Genomic DNA, 25542 nt, shown 5'->3' with positions numbered 1-25542 from the left:
TAGCAGTCAAAGGTAAATTCTTTTTAAAAATTCCCATCACTGCCTCAAAGAATAGAAAGGATTTTATGTGATCAGATAACTGAAATTTAGGAAGTGACTGATTTTACCATGTATTTCATAGTTACGTAATATGAGTTTATCTACTGTAGATTTGCATAGATTTTTTTCATAGGGCCTGTGCATTATTTGTAGGCTGGATAGCAGTAACTAGTGAGATCGTTCAGTATGACGTTAGTTCACAGATCCAGCTTTTGTCTACAATGTACTATCCAAATTACTGTTACTTGTGTATGTCTACCTTGAATTTTGGCATAAAATTTATCTTGCCAAAGCTATATAACCTGAACTACTTATAAAGATGCCTTTTATGGACTTTGGAGAGAAATGTGTACTATGAGGTTTAATTTATCTGACCTGAAATAGTTATCTCTATTAAAAGAAGGTGAATTGCCTCCTGTATTGCTTCCTTCTCTTTGTTAATTTTAAGGGGAGTTTAAAGGACTGGTTCGGACGTGAGGTCAGTGCTGTAGGAGCTTAAGGTCAGGTGAGATGAATTCCACCGTGAATACTTATGTATGTTCTAGCCACAAATCTTGTAGACCTCTACTGAAATTTTGAGGAAGCTTAGCGTTTTTTTGCATTTAGCTACCATAATGGTAGTCATGTTTGACAACTGAGGAAAAGAAGAGTATTTATTTAATGGTAAACCACTCCCCCCCCCCATTTTGTGCAACTTGGTACAAATACTTTGTGGCAGAAATCCGTTTCCTTAGAGTGGCATTTGGCTTTCCTGATATGTTCCCCCAAATGGCAGTGTCACTGCCCGCATCCCTTCCAATTCCAGCAGCAAAAGAAGCACCGGACCTAGAGAACCAGCTCTGCACTAGGTAAGGCTAAAAAATAGTATCAATTAAACCCAATTCATCTTCAAAGCACCATCTATCCCATGCATTGGTGGAACATAGGTCCTGGGGATACAAACAGTGTGGGACCTAGTGATGAAGGATGGAGGAAAGGTCGTGCAGAGGAAGCTGAAATGATGCCATACGAACAGCTTTACTTCAGGCATTTTCTGTTTTTCAAATGCGTTGCTTTTGCAGTCTCAGCATTCCTCTAATGTAGAAGTTTAAACAAAAAGTCTAGGTTTTCCTTTTTAAAAAGTAATCAAAGTAGGAGTTCTGTAATGTAGGTTTGTTGACCTCACGTTTATCACAGTCTTGCAAAATTTAGATCCATACCTTAGACTTCACCATTTCATCTATTTCATGTAGCAGCATTAGGTTCTTGTTCTCCATGGTACATGAGAAACTACAGAAAAATGAGACAAACATTGCAAGTAGACTTAATAATTGTTTGTTGGAAATTATTCAATGTATTATAAACATATGTATCATATTTCATTCAGAAAGATCCCTAACCACTTCAACCTATCTATAAAAGAAAATTGCTTTTTTCCACTTGCTTAAATGCACCCTCTGCTGGGGTAAAACACAACAGCTGTGAAGTGCAATGTGATCTTTAAGCACAAGTGTTCAGGAGTTTTGTTTTATGGCTCATCTGAAACATTGCGAACAGCCAAAATCCAACTATGTTCCTCTTAAGATAAGGCTGGAAATAGATTTAGTGTTGATTCACAGTGAAAAGTATATACTTCCAGTGTAATCTGGAAATGGTGCTGATTTTTCTATTTTGAGGTCAGATTCTGCTTTTACATTCACAAAGTGAAGTGATACAATTTTTGGTATTTGTATGTGTCTCCCAGACTTTCCATGTCTGGCAGCCTGTTTCATTTCAGTAAAAGGAGGTTGGAAACAACATCAAGAAGCTGCACAACGTTGCATGTTGTGAAAGGGTGGCTGAAACCACTTTGTTTCTTTGCAGAGGAACAGCATTCATTGTGGGTGTCCCTACTTAAAAGAAACAACAACAGAAGACAACTCAAGCTTATCTTGAGCTTCTCATTGCTTCTGAGAGTTGTATTAATTTCCTAGGCTTCTTGCCTCAGGTGGCAATGAGTGACTACATATGGGGACCAGCATCTGAGGCTTAATGCTACACAGAACGTATAATCGTGTGTTCTTTCCAGTGAATTACTATTAGAAGCCTTGCAGGTAGCATAAAGGAATTAAAAAGAAGAATATTTTCTCTGTTCCTGTAAAGCAGCAGTCCAAGAAGAATAGATAGGCAGTGGATAGCCACTCATCAGACAGGCAGATTTTCCAAAACAAAGAACATAGGTGGGTTTTTTTGTTGTTAAACAGAGAGAGTGGAAGGAAGGCTTCCTCCCTCATCCCCGGAATTAGTCACTTTGATGAGGTTGGGCTTTTTGTTTCAAACCTTTGCTTCATGTCATCATCTAAAAGATCAGTGACTTTACAAGCAAATAGATTTTTTTTTCCTGTATATTCTCTAACCGTGAGGGAATTACTTCAGCTCTTGTGTCTTTTGCACACTTCACACTCTGCTGATCTGGATACACTCCGTGTACACTAAGGCTCTCTTCAAGCTTGCAGGAGGTCATACTCCAGGGATATTCCTCTTGTCTGTCAGTCCCACAGATAGAAGAATATGTCTGATCATATTTAACTGTACGCCACCCATCCCTGCCTTTTGACTGTGAATTTTGTCACCAAATACAAAAATATTTTTCAGTTACAGTGAATCTGCTAGTAATTTTTTGATCAACATTTTTTTTGGCTTTTAGTTGGCATTGTAATAAATAATTTGGGGACTTTTTGACCTCAGTAGAGTCTTTACTGAAGTAATGCTTATTTTCCTGCACAAACGTATAGAGTTCCCTATAGAAGAGCGTTTCGTGGTTGTGAACTGCATTATTCAGAGAGACCTTCCCATGTCTCGTACCTCCCCCTACGCATTCCTCTGGAACCTGTACCTGGAGTCGGGCACAGGCGTCTGCCCGCTGCTCCCACAAAGAAAATATAACAATTTCCTGTTGAAGTTCAGTGTTATATTGACTGTTTTATCTTGCCAATTTATATTGATCCAGGTGGTCCAGTGATTTTGTGTTGGGGCAATTCAATCAGCAATCTAGGAATTTACTTCTAGATTTTGTGACTCATTCAGACAGAGATACATGAAATATGGTTAGATAAACACTAGCCTTCTGGGTAAGCTATCTACAAGGCTGCTGTCTGAGTGCCAGTCACTATTTTTGTAACCATTTCAACACTAGAAAAAAATTGCTTTCCTCTTTTTTTACAATTTTGAAGTAAAATAACCTTGGTTTTGCTCTCAGTGTATTACAAAATTGAAGTGCATGTAATTATAAATATTATGTAATTGCAAATTCGAAGAGGGGAAAAAAATTGTGTAATATGGGCAGTATAAGTTTGGTTTAGCTTGGAGTTCTTTTCCAAATTCCTCCAAATCAGCATGATCTGAGGAGCAATTAATGGTAAGGGAGATCAGATGCCTCATGTTTCGTGCCTACAGATGACTATATTCAGCAATATTGCCCCTATTTTTTTGAGATTTTAGAGCTTCCACATCAAGTTATTCAGTCTTCATTTACGATTTTGACTTCTAGACAGAACACTGGATTTCCGAGGAAGAGAAATAAAAATACAGATAAAAACTGTAATTTTGTCTTTTCACCCAGTAGTTAGAGCACCTGTCTCCAGTTCAGAAACACGCGAACACTTCTGCAGGGGTTTCCCTTGAACCATCTCCTCCTCTTTGTCCGAAGCACGATTCTCCAGCATAGTTTCTCTCTTACCTGAGCAGTCGTTCTGGGCGTAAAGAGAGCGCGGGGACCGTCTGTGCTAGCTGCCAACGGGGCGAGTGGGAAGGGGTCTGCAACGAGCAGAGCTTTGGCTCCCTGCTGCAGTTTTCTCAAAGGCTTTGGCTTATCAACGCATAGGTGCCCCGCAAGGTTTTGATTCCTCCCTGCTTAATGGAGTACTTCAGAAGTTAGGAATTCATCTCGTAATAATAATCTTGTTTGCGGGCAGCTTTGCGAGTATCCTGACAGTATTCTGTGGGGTCAGAGATTTAGTAGCCATCATGAAGGGCATAGTGAACAAGCTAAAACTATGTAGGAAGGGCTGGTGTGGATCCTGTGCATATCATGATGACAGGAAATTGTTACAGATTATTTCTTCCATCCCTAGGGAGACCAAGTCTAAATCCTAGCCAGAGAAAACTAGAAATATTTATCACCCTGCAAGGCAGTAATTACCAATGAGAACAAAAGAGCTCGAAAAAGACCTGTATTGGGTATTAAATAACTTGTTACAGATTATTTTTACCCTGCAAAGAGTTTCGTCTATCTCTTAGGCTTGTTAAATTCCAGTCAAATTAATTTTGTAGGTACAAGCTTCAGGTGTAGAGCCAGGGTGGGTATTCCCAGCAATAGTGAAGTGAAGTTTTTGAAGGGTAAGTAACAGTAGCTCTTCTGCTGCCCCCCCCAAGCAAGTTTTTGTTAGTGGCTTGCAAAAAAAAAAAAAAAAAAAAAAAAAAAAAACATTGAACTTCCTTGTGTTAGGTGTGCAAAGCAGTGTTTATGCACTGCACAGCTGGCTGGTCTTCCAGCCTGTTAAATGCTGTTTGCTTTACTTGAGCTGTTTAGAGGATGTTATCTGTAAATATTACACATTAAATTTAAGTAAGAACATAACATTATTTATTATTGTTCTTACTGCAATATTTTCCTTTTATTTAATGTTCCTAGTCTTCAATCCAGCTGTCTGAAGGTTCTCAAAGCTGGAGGGTTTTATTTTGTTTCCCTTCAGCAAAAGCAGTCATGCTCACCGATGGTGGTGATCCTCCCTGCCCCAAGCTCTCTGAGCTGCAGTGCTGGCCCATAAATGGGGTTCTGGATGTGTGGAATATACGGACTTGTAAAATCCCCTTCTGTTAATTCATTTTTTTTAAACACAAAACACACTTGAGTATAAACTCATTTATGGGACTTATATGCATAGACCATGCATTTTTGAATCCTACATTAAAAAAAAAATAAAATAAAAAGCACGTACAGTGTTGGAGTCTTTTCCGCCTGTATTCTTATGCTTACAAATAAACACACATTGGTAATGGTTTCCTGTGGAAAAGTAGTCAGTTAAATCATGTGAGGATTTTAATCTTGCATAATTCAGTCATTTTTCATATTATATAAGCTCTGAAACTCTATAAACAGTGTCTCACATCCGTGCTCACTTTCAAAAGATAAAGTTGCTGCTTTTTCTTCATCAGTATTCATGCATGTATCAGTGAGTTCACTTTCAGGGTTTTATTTTGTATGAAGAAATACCTGGAAAAAGAAAGTACTATAAAGTAGTTTGAGATTTGGCAGCTGCAAGTTGTGCAGTAAAGTGGGATTTCAGATTTAATAGATTACTTGCATTTCTAGATTCCAAGCAGTTGTCAAATGGTTGTCTTGATCTCTGGAAAAGACAAGGGATAAGTGGAAATATGTGTGTCTTTAGCATCAAGTCTGGATTTCCTAGTACATTGTGACCACTGGGGAAAAAAACGCCTTTATTTCAGTGTGAAATGAATAGAAAAGAAAAAAAAACCCACTATGTATCTGATTTCATTAAAAATATCTTGTATAGTAAATATAATATGAGTTGGATTTGGCTTTGATATTCTACACCTGTGACGATTTCATGTATTAGGTTTTTTTCCAAGTAGTCTGCCCAGTACTAATTAAAACCAGTGAGTTTTAACTTCTTTGCTCTTTTGTAAAAATGAAGCTGTTTGGATTAAAATCTTCACTATAAACGGAAAGGAATTTCACAAGGCTATTTTGGATAATTATTTGTGAACTCTTAGAAAACTGCTACGTCACATTTGTACTGATCGTATGCTTGTTTACTTCTGCAGATTTAGGAGGTGTTTTTAAAACCTGGTGCATAAGAATACCTGAAATGATCTAGTTGCAAAACGGCATAAAATAGATGATACTGCCATTGCGTGCTTTTCTAGGAACTCTCTTATTTGTATAGCAGCAACAGACTCACTCCTTGGAAATAAAAGAAGTGAAGTAGCCTGAAAAGTATCACATGATGGCACTGTTTCCATTTCCACCTCCAATATTATGAAATAAAGCTATAATAAACTGGTATTAAAATGGTATGTAATGCCAATGTACTTTGTATAATTTATGTAAAAGAATCTAACCACAGTGGTTATTAATATAGGTTTTAAAATGGATGTATAGATTTTTCAGAAAAGTGTTTTGTAAAACTTTACATATTTATAATATTCCTTATTTTGATGGTAAAGCAAAAATTCTGCACGATATATAATGTTTATTAATGCTGAATTGTACAGATTCATTTAATGCTATATTAGTAAAAATGTTAATTGTTGTGTAAATGAGATGTTTTATTTTTTGTTTTGATTTTATTGTGAGAAGAAAGCTAATGGCTGTCCTTTTTGTATTTAATATAAAGCCTTTTTGTGGTAAATTAGATCATTAATACAGGCACATTTTTAAAAAATGCAAATTAGCTTTCTATGAGCAGAGAAGAGCTTAAAGTGTAGTAAGGTCAGAGGCAGGATCAGACATATTTGTAAAAATGAATTATATTCAAGTAGGAATATGAGGGAAAATCTGAGTGTAAAAAAAACCCAGTGACTTAGAGTATATAGATGTTAGATGTCATATTATTTCATCTTTTAGATAAAAATATTCTGACTGAATAGCTGTGAATATTCATGTACTTTTAGGTAAAATAAATTAATAATCATCTCTAAATTCGTATTTTCTATTTGTAGAAGCATCCATTTTTAACCAGAGAAAATACAGCTGATGATAGGAAAAAAACTATGTGATGGATGTGATTTTACAATGCTACAGAGTAAAGTAAAAAGCCAATCTCATCATTCTATTTTATAAAAATTACTATTATTTTTAATTTACTGCTATGAGGATCATTGTAGAAAAAAATATGCAAGAAGAAGTAAGAAAAATACCCACTGGTGATGGAGAGCTTGGGGGCTTGGATATATGCCAGACTGGGTGCTTGCACTCCAGGAATGTCCTCTGCCAGTATAAACTTCTGTTCTGAACAATGTGGAATTCTTCTGTGTGCTTTTGGTGTGAGAGCAGGGGAAACAGAAAATGGACGTAAAAAATCTATTATGTAAAATTTCACTTCTAACTAGTGAATTATCAAAAACGACTAATAGAAGAGGATATAATAAATTCTTCTCAACTTCCATCAGTAGCCAGGATTAAATAACAGCAACAACAAAAGACTTCAGAAAACCTTAAGATGAATATATTTTATGCAATATGTCGTAACATTTAATCACTGAAGAAAAATACTCCTGTTGCTAAAATCCGTAGCAGAAGCACACTATACTGATCTATGAAAATATTTTTAAAAATTATTTGATATCTCTAATTTACCTGTGCTAGTCTGAAAATAATATGTGCATCATTATGATAAGACATATTAAAATCTTTTCTAGATATCCTGGTTAGAAATACTGTTTTACACTAGTATTTCAGTGTTATACCACCTTTCTCTCAGTATCTGATAATCCACACTATTAAATTCTTTTAGAGCAAGAGATAAAAAATATTACTATTATTTGGAATGTTTTTGCAAAGTTGTTAAAGATCTACTGAGATAGCTGGGCTCAAATAATAAATTACAATATAGAAGAAAAAGCATTCATTACTCACAGCTGTCTATTCATTTATATGTCCATTTGTTCATGTATGAGGAGAAGAATTTCAGAATACAGAAAGGGAGGACTTCTCTGCTCAGTGTATTTCACCATTCAAATTACTTGCAATTTCAAAATGCCAGTGTTACTTTTCAGGACAAATTTCATACAATAGTAATTCAGTGATTATTCATCTAGTTTAATTAATTCAATTAAGTAAGTCTGCTGTCAGGTGTTCTTTTAATAATTGAATCAACATGCAGATACATAATAAGCATAAAAGCATTTCTATGGCTGCAGTAAATTTAGATCCAAAAGAATCTGCTATTCCACTACATTTGATATAGATTATTCTATAATATTTCAGTAATGGGTTGCACAAAGGCTGCCTTTTAATTCTTTGCTTTCTCAAATGTCTTTATATATAATGGTTTAAAACAGAAGGTGTTCAAAAGAGGGTGACCTTTTTCCATTACCATGGTTCCTGTCATTAATGCATTATAATTTTCTTTAGAAGTCTGGAAAAAATGTGTATATATGCACTCTGTAGCAGGTATGAATCAAAGTGTGTTAGTGAAAGTTAAGAATTGTCTGTTATTACTAAAAAAAGAAAAAAAAAGAAAAAATCGGAGGAAGTAATTTTATTGTTATTTTTACTGTGAAAGTTTAAACAAACCTTACACTTTATACAAAGCAGTTACAGACTTGAAAGTTTTGGCATCTGTTATCTGAACAGCAGTTGACTTACTCAGATGCTAAAAATAATATGCCCCTTAACTAAATTTAAAGCCAACAGAATGTTGTATTAGGTGGATTGTGGATAAAGGCCAATAATACATGTCCATTCTCTGCAATATACTACCATAGATGGTATTTGAGTAACATATATGTTTAGAAAAGCAGGGTGAATGATTCACTTGGTGTACTCTCAATGGTGCTTGATGTCATAATTATTGTAAATATTAATTGCTGTGCTAAAAATGTAAGCAGGATGACTTTGTATTTGATGAAAAATGAAAATAGTCTGTGTACGGGTAAATAGATAATCATACAAAAGTAATTGGGGTTTTAAAACCCCAATCTATTCTGCCAGCATGAGCTCGTTTGCATGTTAATCACAAGAGTGATTTCCTACTTCACAAGGAAGTCCACATTCTTTCATAACCACTTTTAATTGCATTTAAAATGTTGCAGGGTTGGGATATTAGAAATGGAGGCGTATCAGTGTCAAATTAATAAAAAATGTTGCCAAAAATCTTTATAGGCTGCAGATTATAATATTATAATCTTTTTTTTTGTTAGAATACAAAATATGTATTAGAATATATTTTGAGTGACGTATGTGAAATGATAAAAGCAGATTAATTTGTACATGTGTTGTTTCTTTAGAAATTTGATTAATGAAAACATAATTGTAGCTGGAAAGTATAGAATGCATTTTTATTAGTTACTTTGTTTTATAGATTGACTGGTACTTGATATATTCTTTCATTAATTTCCCATTTATCAATAAAATAGTAAATTAGCAACAGTTAAAAATATGTTTTACTAATAAACCATAATAGTGTAGCCTGACAATATAAAGGTGTAAGGCTAAATAGCCTTAAAATATATATTTATTTTAAGTGTATGTATATTCAGAGGAAGCAGCTTAATGGTTTTAATGAAAATATTTTCTATGGTTTCATTTAGAGATTTTTTTACTAGTTACTTTGAAATTGTATATTAAACATAATAGATACTGAGAATGCAGTTACGGTACAGAATGTATATAATTTATACATTGCATGCTGTACCCAGTCATTCAAAATTTGCACTAGAAGAGATTGTAACTGAATGTATATATTTATTATTATTTTTATTAAACTGTGGCTTCAGAATTAGAGGTAGGAATAAGAACAGTTAAAATAATCTGTTTAACAGTGCTTTTTTTTCCCTTAATGTTTGAAGCTGTGGTGTAATAAACGGACAACATTTTAAGTGATTTTGTGATATTCATATATGATTCAACAGAGCTTCCTCTGTAATCTGCAAAAGGCCAATGTCAAAGTAAAGACAAAATGACTCGTTCTCTGAAGACAGGAATGAAGAAATGTAGCTCTCTAATAAAATAGTGTAAGTTCACAATGGTTACAATGTGATCAGTCTCAAAGATACAAAAACTAATTTTTAGTCAAGCTGTTAAAAATTATATATTTAAGAAGATGAAAAGTTTGAGGATTAAAGAAAAATCACTCGCAATTTTAAAGAGGGTATATTTGCTTTCATCACCAGGTGTTCTTGCTAATATAAATTACCAAGATGATGTTTCCATAACATAGCTTGGGGTGCTCTGGAGATTAAAACTACCAAAACAGACCTATTAAATTTTTCATAGGGAGGGTCCACCAGGGATAATAAGCCAATATTCCTTGTCCCATATTCCAGATGTTTTATGTAATTCTGCATCTTTCTAAACCTAAATCGTAGCTTTTCCAGAAAAAATGTACTATAGAGACTGAGATGAAAGGCAAGAACTGTTGAAATGTTAATTTTACTATCTGCTGTTGAGGTCTGTTACCTTTTTTGTATTTTTTTTCTTACTCCCAGTAGCTCACTTCTGTTTTATGAATGTTGTGGTATTTCAGTTGTTTGAAGTTTTGAAACTTGGAGCATGACTTTGACTTAGCAAAACACAATGCCACATGGTGTGTGACACACTGATGGATAGTCTTTGATCCATATGATTCATACTCTTTCTGCTTTTAACTTGTTTCTGTCTGATAAAAATGAAGTTTAACAGTAAAATGATCATGACAGTAATCCAAATAACATAAAAGCAGAATAATTATACCTAAAATAATGCTCTTTTGTAGTTCTCATGTAATAATGTAAATTAGCAATAGTATATTTAGTTGATTTTTTCACATGTGCCATGGACATTTAAAGTGGATATGGAGACAGTTGCATAGTTGCAGAATCTTTCTATATTGTGCCAGAACAAAAAATGCTTTAAAATAATGCTCTGCTATGTTTCACAGATCAGTCGGCAAACGTGCGATAAAATAAATACACTGGATTGCCACTCTGGTCTGCTGTCGTACTCGAGCAATCACTGACCAACAGCCAAAGCCCACGGGCCGTCATTCCTGCTACAGTTTAGAGCAACCTGATCTAATGGAGGTTTAATTGGCTTTTGATCAAGCAGCAGATATAGGTAGATTTGGAGTATACAAGGGGAAAGAATTAATGCATCATGAAGTGGAAATCTTTTGCCTCCCTTTCAGGTGCTGTTCTAGGAGCACCTGGCTCCTAGATATAGACATATACCTGGCTGCTGACTGCTCTGTGGACTTTTCATTGATCAGTTGTTTTCAGCACAGTGGTTCATGTACATTGTTCTGGGACAGTCATCTCTCATCACTTTTTTATTAATTGAGTTTTCTAAAACTGTTACTTTTATAACTTATTGCACTGCAGTTTCTTACTTTCAGAAACTGCACTGTGACTTATATGCAGACTTGTGCTATTAAAGGCTAATGCCCTGATATTATAAATACTTAATGAATGCTTATCATCGTCTTAGACTTGATGTTCCTGATTCTTTAGCAATTCCATTCTTACCAGCTTTTTCTTTTATTTGGGGAGGAGGGGAATTTCAGTTCATCCTTTTTCTGGAAGATTGTAAGGATTACTGGAAAATGGAAAAAATGAAGGTATCATGAGTACTAGGGAAATGCAGAGAGTTACAAGAGAGAGGCTATTTGCTAAAATTTTAACACCAATTTGACTTGATTGAACTTTAATTTAACTTGTTTTCTTTTGGAAAACACTTTGGTTTTACAGAAGAAAATAATATTTGCATCCCTCCAGCTCACTATTCAGAAAATCCCTATTACAGTTTTTTTGACCTCCAACTCTTCTAGAAAAAATACAAGGAGAGGTTTGATTATCCTCCTGAGTCTAAAATAAGAAACCAGGTAACCTCACTCTCTTTTCTCCATCTGTTTTTTGGAGAGAAATCTGGGGAAATTTCTTTCTATTTTTTTCTACCTCATAAAGAAGAAAAAAAGAAATGAAAACAAAACCACAAAACCTGTGTGTGTGTATTTCACCTTTGGGAAGAAACAAGTAAGAAAGCATAAAATTAATTCCTAAGGAGAAATTTGTCATATGATGGCTACCCTGCCTTTAGAGTTTGCCATTTATAATGCCTGCAAAAGAGTTCTGAGAGAAATATGTCATTTCCCAAATACATCCTGAACCCCTTTTTAAACCCAGTGTATTTGTCTAAGACTTTAAACCAAGTCTTTTTTAACAAATCTTTGTAAAAACAAAACATTTATTGTAAGAGCACTTTAGTAATTTGGGTTTTTTCTGTAACATTAGAGACAAAGGTTTTTGTGGGAAAAATGGGGTACTACATTTTTTTTCTTGTCACAGATTTGTTGATTATTAATTCTCTGAAAAAGCAATCTATTTGATTTTGTTCTTACTGTAACAGGAAATATTAATGAGATCCTTTTGTACACTCAAGATTTTTTTTTGCTTAAGCTGTATTTTCTTCTTTTCCCCCTAGTTAAGGTAGTAGGGCAGAGTGACACTGTCATCTTTTGAACATATGCAGTGATTGGAGCCATTTTCCCTATTTGTTTCCATATTTTGTTTCTTCTGTGTTTCCTAGAGGCAGCATGGTGCAATTGGTCTACCACAATTCTTACTCGCTATTAGGAATTTTGCAGAGTTTTCCTACTTAAGTCCTTTAGTGTCCACTGGAAATAAAAGCAGCAGTTTCCCAGTTTGGGCTGAAACTTTATAAATGTGTGGCAGTGAAATGGAGATGTTTGAGCTGGATGCCTGATCTCCAACGATTTTCAGTTGAGAGTAGGTTTTTTTACATACTGTTTTTTTTAAAATAAAGGGTCTGTCTTGAAAAAGGAAGAGTCTAAATGTGCGGAGTGTGCTGCGTTTTCTCCTGGAGCAGGACACAGAGGTATACTTCTCACTGCAGAAACGAGGAGGATTCACGGGGGGCGGGGAGGGGGCAAACAAGTTTGCCCATTGCAAGGGTTACTACGCAGCAGAATAAGAGGCCTATAAACGTGAAGGACAAGTGGGATTGCTGGCTGATATTATATTCCTTATGATGGAGGTTGATACCAGTACGGTAGCTTGCCAGTGTTAAGCTACAGAATTTTAGAAGCAAAATCTGTCTTAACCGAGTTTTTGCATTTCTTGTAAAAAAGTTTGAACCTTTAAACTTTCAACAAAGAAGAAGAAAAGAGGAATGGGATAGTGTTAGGCATAAATGTGTAAATGTGTTTGTTGTTGTTGTTCTGTACACACTACTTCCAAGCATTGGTATGTTTTCCTCTCTTCTGAGTGTCAAACTTTTCACAAGGAAATAGTGAATTAAAGTGTACTTCTTGTGGGTCATTCGGAAGATTCGTTCCTAATGCTCATGATTACTGTAGTTAGTAAATCAAATAGGAGGGCAGCAGATAGACTGTGCCCTAACGAGACTTTTTTTTTGACCTCCAACTCTCCTAGAAATGTTGCATAGGATTTACCTAGGAATTACATAGGAAGCAGAGGAAAGAGGTAAAACATATAGGCGAAGATGATGCAACGTGGCTGCATCTACCATGCTAAATGCGATTGCTGTGAGCAATCTTTGGGCCCAGCCAGATTGCCCTGTGTGAGACTTGTGCCCGTGAAGAAGAGGGTCAGCCCTGTGCTGAACGGAGCCGGCCGGGCTCTCCTACACAGACTGCGTGGCCTGGGTCTCTCTGGCTATACCAGGTTTAATGAATCCAGCAGGACCAGGACCTGTTCTCTAGCCCCAAAAGAAAATAATGGCACAGTGTGTCTTCTGTCCCTGCAGCTACCTCTTTTCCCCTCTTCTGCTCCACCACCACTGCCCAGATAGGGAGACCCCAACCGTACTGTGTATTGAGACAGGGACACTGTATGCAATCTCCTGGTCTGGGGCTGAGCATTACCTGGGATAAGTGCTAGCTAACAGGGGCCAAGATTAAATAGTGTGAGCAATTGGAATATGGCACTTGAGCCTATGCTTGGTCCGTGGTCAGTTTTATAGCATAAATTTAGCTTCTGAATCATGCGTGCTATCCCTGCAGCCTTATGACAGACTAGCATTTGGGGGAAAACTGTTGATTCAAAGGGCCTGAAATAATTTGATGGTAATGTTGCAGTACATGGGACATTCTTAGAGTGTGATGCTGAGGGCTCCAGGTTTAGGGTGCCAGACAGGGTTCATGCTCATATCCATGCTGTTGACCTAGAGCAGAGCCAGCTGTCCTTTTAACTGCATCCAGATTTCTGTTTGAAAACAACTAGTTGTCCTCCTCCAAAAGACAACTAGAAGTGCATCAATATATATTGAATGCAGTGATCAGAGTGCACTGCGTGGTCATTTGGTCGTGTGAATACATCTTACTATCTTCATTAATGTGTTACATCTGTACAATACATCTGTATTTCTTTTGCTTTGTATGCTGAAATTGAAGGGAGAAAGTACAGTTAGAGGAGAGGGCCAGGGACAAAAAAAAACTAAAAAAAATATATAAAACTTAAGTTTTACAGGGAGAAATTGTAAGGGATAGAAGGAAGAGCTGGACCAAACATCCATCAGTATAAGACAGAGTTGCGCCCATCAAACTGCAGAAATTTCTCTGAGGGAGCTGATGCTTCTGCTGTGGTTGCTTCTGCAGACTCTAAACATCCAGGTGGTGCTTAGGTTCACCCTGCATGTTTTATTTTTTTCCTACTCCCAAGATTTTTTAAGGCGTCTCCCCTCTAACTTTGAGGTGGGAGTGGGAGAGTGCCGGAGGCTGGATTGTCTCCATTTGCCTTTCTTCACCCTTTTCCGATACAGCTCGCGCTGCCTCTTCAGCTGCTCCTGTTGCCTGGTGTCTCGGAGTCTCTCCGCGGATTGGAAGCAGAAACACTTGTGGAAGCTGCCAAGGTTGTGCTGTTTACTGAGGCCAGTCGTTATCGTGCTGCTTCAGTTATTTTAACTAATGTGACTTCGACTTTTAGGAATTATTCCCATCTACATTTGTAATGTAGTACGCTCTCCTGTCAGTGAAACGAAGATCGTACAAACTCGTTTGCTCTTTGAAACTCTGGAAGCCATTGGGCTTTCAGGCAAATTTGCCATGTTGTTTAGTTTGCCAAGGCCTGCCAGTGTGTACTGGGGGGGTTGTTTCATTCTGTTTTTGGTCTCTTCCTGATCACGTCTTCATCTGTGCTTAGAAAATGGATTGAATCTTGGTGGAAAAAAAGTGGATTTTTTAAAATTCTTTTTTAAATTCAGCAGCATTCTCATCAGGTCAGGCATCTGGTGACTGGTCCACCATTTGATATCTGGAATCATCTCTAAATAAACTAATGAAAGAAGAGCCTTTTTTTTGTTCTCCTCCAAAACTGAATATGGTTGCTCAGCTTTTCCTCATTCACTTTTCCTCGAAGTAAAGGGAATTTCTGTATTTGAGTATCCGGTTACATTTGCCTCTGTGGTTTGTGCCATATTATGGATCTCAATAATCAGAATGACTTTTGCTTTATTCTCATTGTGTAAATTTTCTATTAATTTCTAAATTCATTCTTTTACTTCTAACATCCTTGAGTTAGTGACATTATATTACATTCAGCATCCTCGATTAAATCTCTTCAAATCTCTAGATGGCTAATAAGTCTTCCTTATCTATTTAGCCAGACTTTAAATATTTAGGTTACGTTTGTTTCTCATGAGTCAGTTCTTCGGACTATATTTTTCTGGTGGTTATTGGTCTACTGGTCTTCTGTGACTATTCATTGAGATAAGAATACAATAACCTTGATTAGAACAGGTTCTCGCATGCTCTGCACTGTAGAAAAGTATAGCAGATTCATCTCTTCCTTTAAGATTTGCAGTCCCCTGGGACTCCAGCGACTCAGGGGCTTTACAGCACTCTGGGGCTCCAGCCCAGCCTAAGTGCAGTACTGCCAAATCCATATGAAGGTGCAGGAGACTCCTCCTCCAGATGATGGTACTGGTTTTATGTTTCTGTGTTGTGATTCTGTTCTCTGTCCTATTGCGATATTTAATTCACTTGCATAACCAATTTGCTATCCATGAGCAAACACACTTGATTATGTTTGAATGTAATTGTTTTGGGGGTTATTTCATCCCACTGAATCTGGAATTTGGATAATTTTTCTTCTACTTGAGTATCATGTGCTACTGAACTCATTTTTAAAATCCTCTTAAGTTCTTTTTTTAAAAAAACAGCAATTGCTATGTTTACATTGGATGTTTTCAGCATTTTCCAATTTATTGCAATCTGCCAATTTTGGTACTGGTTTTAACATTCCTTTCCAGATCATTAATGCTATTAAATGAAACCAATACTAACTGAATATTATGATATGTCATTGAACTTCTTTCTCCTCCTCTCCTTTCTATCTTGTATCATTAGTTTGTTTGTTCTTACTCAGTCCTATTCTGAATGTGCAAGTCCTGATTTGCATGAAATTTTACACCAGAGTAAGGTCTTACAAAAGTAATTTTTCAGTGTATCAGGCACTTCTGCACAGTCATAGTTTTACTTTTTATCGTATCGTTAATTTCTCTACATTGTTTGAAGTTTATTTCTGTTTTTAACATACTGCTTTTGTTTACGGGAGATAGCATTTGAAAGCTTCCCTGGGATTTTTCCCTTTTGGAAGGGAATATGCAGCTTCTATGCTGCGTAAACAAGGGCATTTGGTGGTGAGATTTTATTTTGTTATTCGGCAGATACTTGGGTAATTGAGGATCTTTTGTGAATACAGTTTTTTTCTGTTTCAATGTATTCTTGGAAAAGTCTTAGTTTGCCTGCTTGGTCTTACTGATCATCGGTAGACACTCATTTTCATTTTTAAATCATTCTCTTTCCTTACTCAAAGGAGATCACCACTACAAAATTTTACTGTGCCTACTTCTTATTTTATTATGTATGCTTAAATTTTCAAATTACATTCTTCTGCAATGTAAATATGATACTCACACCAGATAGTGTTACAGACCTCCTCTTTTATGCTTTTTGAAACCGGATGGTATCGTTTAGTCAGTAACCGTATTGTCTGGTCTGGTACTGAGTTCCTTGTGACCAGGTATGAAGAGTGGCTTTCACAGCAGTGTGGATGGCAACTGGGTCGTCGTGGGATCCCGTAACCGCCTGGCTCCGATGGTCGTGATGACCGTACTCTGCAACTGGCTTTGCGGTGGGGCTGCGGGAGAGTGTGCTAGCTAATCACGTTTCATGTGGAAAGGCATTTATTTTATGCCGTCTGAAGTCGTTGTTTTCGGGTTTTCTTCGAGTGGGTGGCAGACCAGGAAAAGTGGCCTGTTAGAGATTAATGTGACCAGTAAAGTTTTAAAACGCTGCTCTATCCATGGACATTTTGTAACTGATTCTGATGCTTAAGAAGGGAGTATTTTTTTCACACCTGAGAACTCCAACAATTTTCTCACCTTCCAACTCCAATTAGTGGATCTTCATCTGGGAAAGTGAAGAGCTTTCTGCTCATCATATGCTCTCCACTTAGCTATTTAGTCATGATCAAAATAGTCATTAACCTTCCTTTTGAGGACCTTAATAGAGAAAGACTACTGGAGTTAAGACACATTTTCATGTTCTTTAATATTTTCAGGATTATCTTTTAAACTTTCCTAATTGACTATGGGCATTACAACTGAACACAGTATTTTGCAGGGGTTATACTTTTCTAAATGATGTGGTAGTACACCCTTCCTTTTCCTATTTTTTTTGTATCCTCAACGGTCTTCACCCACTTGACCAGTGTCTCAAGGGACTTAACTGTGCATCGTATCTCCAAGCATGTCATTTCTCTAAGATACCTTGCTTCATCCTCTAAATGTAGGATTTCTTTCAGTGTAGCTGGAAGTGCAGCTTTGTGCATTCAGTGGTAGGAAATGTATTCCCTTTCTTTGGGTAGCACATCATAAGAGGTTCAATTCTTCCTGTATTAGTTGCTGGCTGTCCTTATTATCACTTGCTGTGTTGTTGGCAAACGTCATCAGTAGTGAATCTGCATTTTTTTGAAGGTCATGGACAAAAATGTTAGGCAGTACAGGACCAGTTACCTATCACTACAGGTCTCTCTTACAAGTGCCCTTAATATATAGCTCCCTGTTTGCAATTACATTCTGAGACTTACTGATTTGCCTGTTTCTAATCCATTCTAATCCATAACATATTTTCCATGTTAATTTTGTATCATTCTTGCTTTGAAGTCCAGGAGTGGTGCTCTGGAAGCTAACACACAGAAAGTATTTTCACTGAAGTCAAATGGGACAGTTTGCTTAAAATCAGGTGTAAGCAGAGGATCTCCATAGATTATAGACCTGAATATTTCATTTGAACACATAGTGATGAGTTTTTATTACTGTAAGGAAAGTTACTCTAAATTAAATTCTTAACTTTCTATATTTAAGAAGCATTAAACTGTATTAATGTGACCTAAAAAAATGGATACGATCTATTTTTAGAGAAAACTGTTTATGATTTTACATTACAATAATTGCCTTAAGAGGAACAGATTTTCTAATCTTAAATTTGTTGCAGAAGAATTTGATTTGAGAAGACCTGTGTTACTGAAGGTTTGTAATAAACCTGGCATTACTGCAGAACTTTAAGAAAGAGAAGTAAAACGTATATAAATGCATCATGATCACAGTGTATAATACAATTTCTTTCAAGGTGCTGCAGTGCTGCCCTCAATTAATACAGTAAGAAGTAGTGGAAAACTTCACACAAATTGTTAATATTATCTCTCTGAAATGAAATTCAGAGAAAAATTCAGCTTCTGGATTTATAATTAATACTGTTTTATAATTTTTTTTTTGATAGATGTTTTGTAATTGTAGCAGCTTGTGGCAAAATACATGACTGGAAAATATGCAGTTTTTTTTCCTGGTGTCTGTGGTATTCGCGAATCCTGTTGGGCTATCATGTCAGTACTGATACTGGATAAATACTAAAGCAGCTCTTTTCATAGCTCATACTTAGTTTTCTGTATTGAGCTGTTGTACTATGTGTTATTTCAGCTCTGTGTAGTGTTTCAAGTGTAAGCTAGAGTTTATTGCCAGGTGGCATGAGTGAGACGTATAAACATTTTATGGATGAAACAGATGCAGATAAATTTAGGAATTTATCCACATACTCTTTGCAGAGAGATACAAACTTTCAGTAATTCCTCTGAGCTAACTGATACTCAGCAATTACAAGGACATACATTACTGCAAAAATAATTACTACAAAGAGAGAATAGTCATAGCTTCCAATAGATAAAAGACAAAGTTACTTCTAAAAGGTATTCTACTGAGTAAGTAGCAGCGAGGAGTAGTAAGAAAAAAATTCCTTTCTCCTGGTCTCCTGTTTCATTACTAAATGATAGGATGTCCGTTTTATGTATATTGCATTAAAAGGTTATTCCAATTGTATGAGATTTTCAGAATAATGTTATTTTAGAATTTAAATAAATATTTAACAGTGAGACAAATACAGCTGGCCATTTGCTACCAATATATTCTCACTGGCTTCTGAGGGGAAGCTTAATAGTGTAACCTGTTTTGCTTGTATATATTTTTTCCCCTAAACACTCTCTTCAGATAAATCCACCACGCTGGAGTTCTTAAGACTTACAAAACAGTTGCACAGAGCCTGATCCTTAGCTCAGTTACAGCAGTCATATCCAGGCCACGTGCACATCTTCATGTGCACAGAGTTACTTGGGAGTCAGGGAGCAGAGCATCAGGAGAGGAAGGTGCCCTGGCTCTGTTCTTCTGGGTTCAGTTCTTCCACTGAGGCTTCCCGCAGTTAGAGAAAGCTTTTGGATTGGTGGGAAGAGATAGGGATCACTTGGGAAGGATAGAAATGAAATAGTATAATCTGACACATTTTATTTAAATATGTCATGACATGCAATGCAAAGCAATGGTCACTCTTGTAAGGAATAGTATTAGTAAAAGAGTTTAGAAATTCTGCCTAAGTACACATTTTCTGTTGAAGGGGGCTTAATGCAATATTTTTGCAACTAGATTGCCTGATTTTTTGTATTTTCTTTCGGATTTCTGTAAAAACAAACTAAAGTGAAATTGGATAAACCTCAGGTCTGAAATTATTTTTAAACAAAGTTTGGTTGGTGACAGCTTATTTTCTTAAGTAAGCAGATTCCATATGCGGTATTAAGTAAATCATTTTGTGATTTGATAGTGGCGTATTGGGGTGAGACATCCTGTAATGTAACTATGTCTGAAATTATTTACTGTTTTTCCTCTGCCAAATTGTGATTGTTTAGTCTGCTAACACTTGTACTAAAGGTTTTTCTGGGTAGTGGTTAGCAATTGTTTTCAAAGCAAATGTTAAATCTAAGAAGACATTCCTTATATTAAAAAAAAAAAAAAAAATCCTGTTCTGGCAGAGGAACTTGATTTGTGTTCTTGTGCAGTGTTCCTTTGGTGTTTTTAGTATGGCTGTTGAAATCTATACCTTATATGATCTCATTGTACTGCCTGCATTTCATTAATGAGTGATTCTGTTTAGGGCTTGGGGAGTGAAATATTTTTCATATGACACTACCCAATCTGAGTGCAGTGCACCAGCTGCAAAAACCACAGACCATCTGATTTTGCGGCTTTTGAGGGTGTGAAAAGTTCAATTGCTTATACTAGGGCTTATAGCTGTATATTATAGCATATGGAAAGGGAACTACCGTAGACTTCAAAAAAAACCCAACCTAACTCTTTAGCCATGGTTCAAGCAAAGATGAAAAAAAATTATTTTGCACTGTAGATGAATTAAGATTGCTATGTAGCATTAAAATATTTTTGACAATATGTAATAACACGCTATTTAAGTTTTGCCACATAAAATTAAGATTTTAAAATAAAGATGACTAATGAGAAAATTATAAAATCGGTATATATTTTTGGTGTATAAAGCTTAATTGGCTCTTGAAAATAATGATTACATGACTGCTTCTTTAAGATAACATGTTACTGATACTTAAATGTATTTAACTTTGTCTGTTGGGATTCCTCCTGTGCTTTCATAGACTAGAAAGAGAGAAAACGGTCTTTAGAGTTTGAGTGGGCACTATCCAGATTTCATGGAATATAAGCTGAAAATATATATTTTTTTACATTTTTAATAATACATAATTATATTTCCATCTTAATTTGGGGCATTTTAAAGTAGTTTGAATTTACCAAGTCAGAACTTGAACACTCATACTAGGTTGTCACAGTTCTATGAGATATGCAGTTATTATTTTTTGTTTTTCCTTCTGTAGAATTATAATATAAGCCACAAGTGGATTGATCGACCAGCATTGCAGACACATTTACAGATAGGTAAAGGGTGCCCTTTTAAGTGACCGAGTAAAAGAAATGAAAAGGAACCAGATGTTCAGTCTTAAATTCTGTGATCATTTTTTTATGTGCTTTTGACAATTGCAATGCAGAATTTTGTCATTCATAGAATTGATTTCAAAAATAAATCCTTTGCTTTCTCATAAAGCCATGACAATACACCAATATTCTGGTTAGGAATTCCTCAGGTGATAATCATATTACGTATGAAGTTAGCATAGCAGGCTGCGATGGTTACAGAGCAAAATTCAGTTTTCAGATTATACGGAAGAGTTTATATGTGTATGTTGCTTTTCTGGAATAGGCATGCCTGAGACATCATCAGAAGAGAAAAAGTAAGACGTATTTGAGCTTTTTTTATGCTAAAGCAGCAATAATGATCTTTACAGATCAGCAAGATTCTATGTACAGTGTATCAGCAATTGAGATGCGTTCTTCAGAAGCAACGCACAGGCAAACACTAAATGCTGTAACCAGTTGATGAGTAATTTTTGCATCAGAGTCCGTTATCCACCCCACAAAACGTTTGCTTTTTGGGTCATTCGCTCAAGGAATGTAATAACGTTTCACAATTTGTATGCTGAAACCAGATAGGACTGAGTAACAAGTGCCAAATGGCAGAAAATCCTAGCGAGCAGCCCATGATGCAAATTTTGTCTGGGCAGATAGGTGCGACCGATGAAGAGCTGTTGAAGACGGCATTGCTTCTCTGCGAGTAAGGCGTGAACGCAGGATAGCGCTGAGGTTGTTGGATACTCGATTGATGTAAACGATGGAGCAGGTCCCGAAGCAGCACGGGGCCTGAGGCTCTGGAGGTGGGTGCCGAGAGCCCCCTGCAAGCTGATCCCCCCCTAAAGGGCTGCAGATGCGTGGGGCGGCGGATGAGTGCTAGAGCTGTGCAGCCTGCCGGCTGGAAAGGAGAGAAGCCAGAAAAGGGAGTTTCTAGCTTTGGTGGTTTTCACGAAAAAATTTTAGTGATATTTACATAGCTTCATGAAATCAAAAGTTGGCCCCCTTGGTTTCTGATAGTGGGCTTTTATGCGTCAGGAGAGGCTTTTAAATATATACTCTTTATCCTTTTTGTCTGCTTTTTGGACTCTGAACCTTTTGGGGCTTTAGCTTTTAAACTTTTAATCTATACCCATGAGAACTGTAAGTTTATTTTTTTAAAAAGGAAAGGAATGGAAATTCTTATTCAGTATCGTGATTCCGACAGTTGACGCTGTGGGTTAAAATAAAGCCTTTAGTTTCATATCCAAATTTATGTTAAAAAAGTAAAGTCAATATGAGTTTATGTCCATCAGTGGGTGAAATACTGTGTGGTTATTGAAACTGATGGGAGTCTTCTGCAGTTTTGCCATCAAAGCTTGAGTATCATCCTCTTCTTAATTCTGTCACCTGTACTGCCTTGCCCAAAGGTAATCTGCTCGTCCTGCTGCTCTGAATCTGCACCACTGAACGAGGAATGTTTTCTCCATTTCGTCAGTGATGAGTAAACGTAGCGGAGAGGCTGGGCTATCAAACTAATGCCCGAAGATGCAGCATAGTTGTAAAAAATTTATTCGATTGTTTTTAAAAAATTCTTCCTCTCTACATGGTGAGGCTCAGGAGGTTGAATTGTGTTGGCCAGGGCTCAGAGAGCCATCAAAGTGTGTGAGGAAGGATAAAACGAGATGATTGTAATGAAAGCATAATTATAAATGGCACCGAAAATGACTGGTTACTCCTACCTTGATGAAATCCCAATCTACTGGTATTATTGAGAGTTTTGCGACTAGGGGTCACAACTCTTTGTTACTTATTTAAGTTTATACTATCACTCCATTTTAGTTTTTTTTTTTTACCAAAAATTTCTGCAAAGTCCCCCAAAATTCTGAGATTTTGATCTATTGTGCTTTGAAGAGAACTGATGAAGTACAGAATTTCAAATTTATCCAACCTTTAGGACTGATATGGAAAACAAAAACCTTCAAGTGCATACCTCTGTAATAGAGACATAATACTCAGAGCAAAGAGTTTATCATGAAGTTTTGAATTGATAAAAAAATACAATTTTTAAGTTTTTCATATCATTATTTAGTCTAGTAACTGAATTATGAATAGTATTTTCTGTTCATTGGCTTTTTCTGCTACATATTTCCCTAATGCTTGTATACAACACTTACATTTTGAAAATGCTAAATAATAGGAAAGAGAAATGTGCAAAAAAGCTGTCAGGCATTAGAAGGAAAAAAAAACACATAAATTTCTTTTAAAAAAAGTTTAAAGCCTGGAGAACTTAATGGAACTGTATTAAAAGCAATAGCAATTATTTTTGTCTTTATTAAAAAATTAACACTCTCATTAATTAAAAGACTTTCAATATGTCTTTCATTTTCTTGGTTGGCAAAGGATATGAAGTAAGAACTAAGGCAGTTAGCAAACCTGTTCACAATGATCTGCAAGGACACCTGTATATAAAATTGCAAATCAAGTAGAGCACATAATGCTATTATAATTTCAAAATTGTGGATTCTGCTTGTGAAGGTAAGTATTATGAGTCTACAAATAAATGTCAGCAATTTGGTTGCACTTTATTATCCACTTTTCTAAATTAAAACCAAATAAATTGAAATAGCAGGTTCACTAAGTTCAAGTTAGTATTTATAGGAGAGAATCAGACTAAGAATGTGCTAGTTGAAGATACTGCTTTCCCTCAGATAATTTATTTTATGAAGTTAGTACAATATTAACTTTTAGATAATCTTATTTTTATGAAACATTCACATATTTTTACTCTATATATGTCACTAATCTAGCTTCATCTTAGCAGAAGTTGTTTTGTTTTGTGATCAGATGCTTTTTACCTGTATCGTGTATCCCAACTTTGTTCTAGTAGAATAAAAAAAAAAGCAATGACACATCAATGCCATTGCCTAACTTTTATTTTTTTATTTTATTTTTTTAATTTTCCCTCTTTGGTTACATTTTGAAGCAAAACATAAGCAACAGTGTCAGTAAGCAGTGATAGATCACAGGATTTATGTTGCCATGATCTATAATTTTTATGTGCAGGGTTTTGTTCTGACTACATTGTTATTATTAAAATAAATTCGTAAAGATAGGACTAGTGGGAAAGATGCATTCCACAATCTTCACTTAATACTTTTAGCAAACTGGATAGAGAAACATTGGGGTTTTTTTCTTACCTGTTACATTTGGAAGAATTACACTGAAATTTATAACTACACTACCAGTTTCTAATATGACAGGTATATGAGGTGAAGTCCACTCTAAATGCTGTCTGATAGTCCTGATAGTACACGATACTTCATTTTGATTTAATAAAATGCTAGAGGTTCATAGGAATCCTGCCAAGGTGCATATATCCGAATGGAAGAACATCAAATAAATAATTTATAGCCTGACAAAAATCCCACTGAACTCATTTGGGGTAGTTTGTGGCATCTAACGTAGGGGGACGATGCTTAGGATTTTATGGCATGTTTTTTCGATTGTGGGCTGGTGCCAGACACAGCATATCAGTTCTGTTTGTTACCTCTGTCAGGCCTTTGAAAACAAAAGGATCATGAACACAGTGTAAGAATGCTCTATGGTCTTTTAAAGTAGTTTCTGAAATTAAGGTTTGCTTCCTGTTGAAAACTAGTGGACTAAGAAGGAGAAGGTTTGGGGAAAAATCTTTGAGCTGCTTCTGAAAATAGAATTAAATATAAAAGAATTTTTAGGAACTTAATTGACGTCAGAGTCTTAAATCCATTTTCAGGTCTGTCACAAATGCAGAGATCTTGGGCAAATAGTGTACTGCAGGGGAGCAATCTACATTAGCGTTTTCCCTTGTGTCAGGGGTGCGCTTTCAAGGCGCACCTCCCAGTCATCCCCATTGCTGTGCTTTGGTTTACCTTCCAGGTCCATTTTGGCTTGCGTGAGCTGGAGTCCTTAAAATAAAACTAGACTGAAATATGTTCTCAAGAGCATGTCGAACGTGCTCCATCCTCGTGTGAGGATGGAGCATTCAGGGCAGCAGATCAGACCGCAATGAGTCTGAAGTAAAATCCACCACAAGTATGTGTACAGTGGATGACGGACCTGCAGTATGAACTGTGTTGCTGTGGTGGCTTTGTACTACTTGCTAACCATGAACATAGCGTAAGAAAATCTTAGTGATTCCTTGGAAGAAGCTTTTCCTGCAGTAGACTTTCTTCTGGTATATTCATGGAATAACAGAAGCTTTCAGCCAAAGTAATACATTTATATACAAAAGCCCCTGTGTTTAAAGAACATTGTTAAGGTTATAAAGTAATGCTCTGAAATTTGGGAATGCAGTTAGTGCAGTCCTGGTTTAGTCCTTTTGTGTATACAAACTGTGATTCGGTTTTTGAAGTAATTGATCCTATTTTATATATTTCTTCAGGACTCCTTGCTTCGTTCAGTTCTCAGACTACCCTCATTTTAAACAGTAATTAGCTTTCAAACTGTCC

General features: G+C 36.1%; 1 protein-coding gene across 1 annotated transcript in view; it reads left to right on the top strand.

The window, feature by feature from the left end:
* FOXP2 (forkhead box P2) overlaps positions 1-25542 on the top strand; it is a 421770-nt gene that overhangs the window by 153311 nt on the left and 242917 nt on the right. The gene's annotated exons all lie outside the window — the stretch shown is intronic.

The sequence above is a fragment of the Rhea pennata genome, chromosome 1, assembly GCF_028389875.1.
Source record: "Rhea pennata isolate bPtePen1 chromosome 1, bPtePen1.pri, whole genome shotgun sequence".
Classification (NCBI taxonomy): domain Eukaryota; kingdom Metazoa; phylum Chordata; class Aves; order Rheiformes; family Rheidae; genus Rhea; species Rhea pennata.
This window is presented reverse-complemented; position numbering and strand designations above follow the sequence as displayed.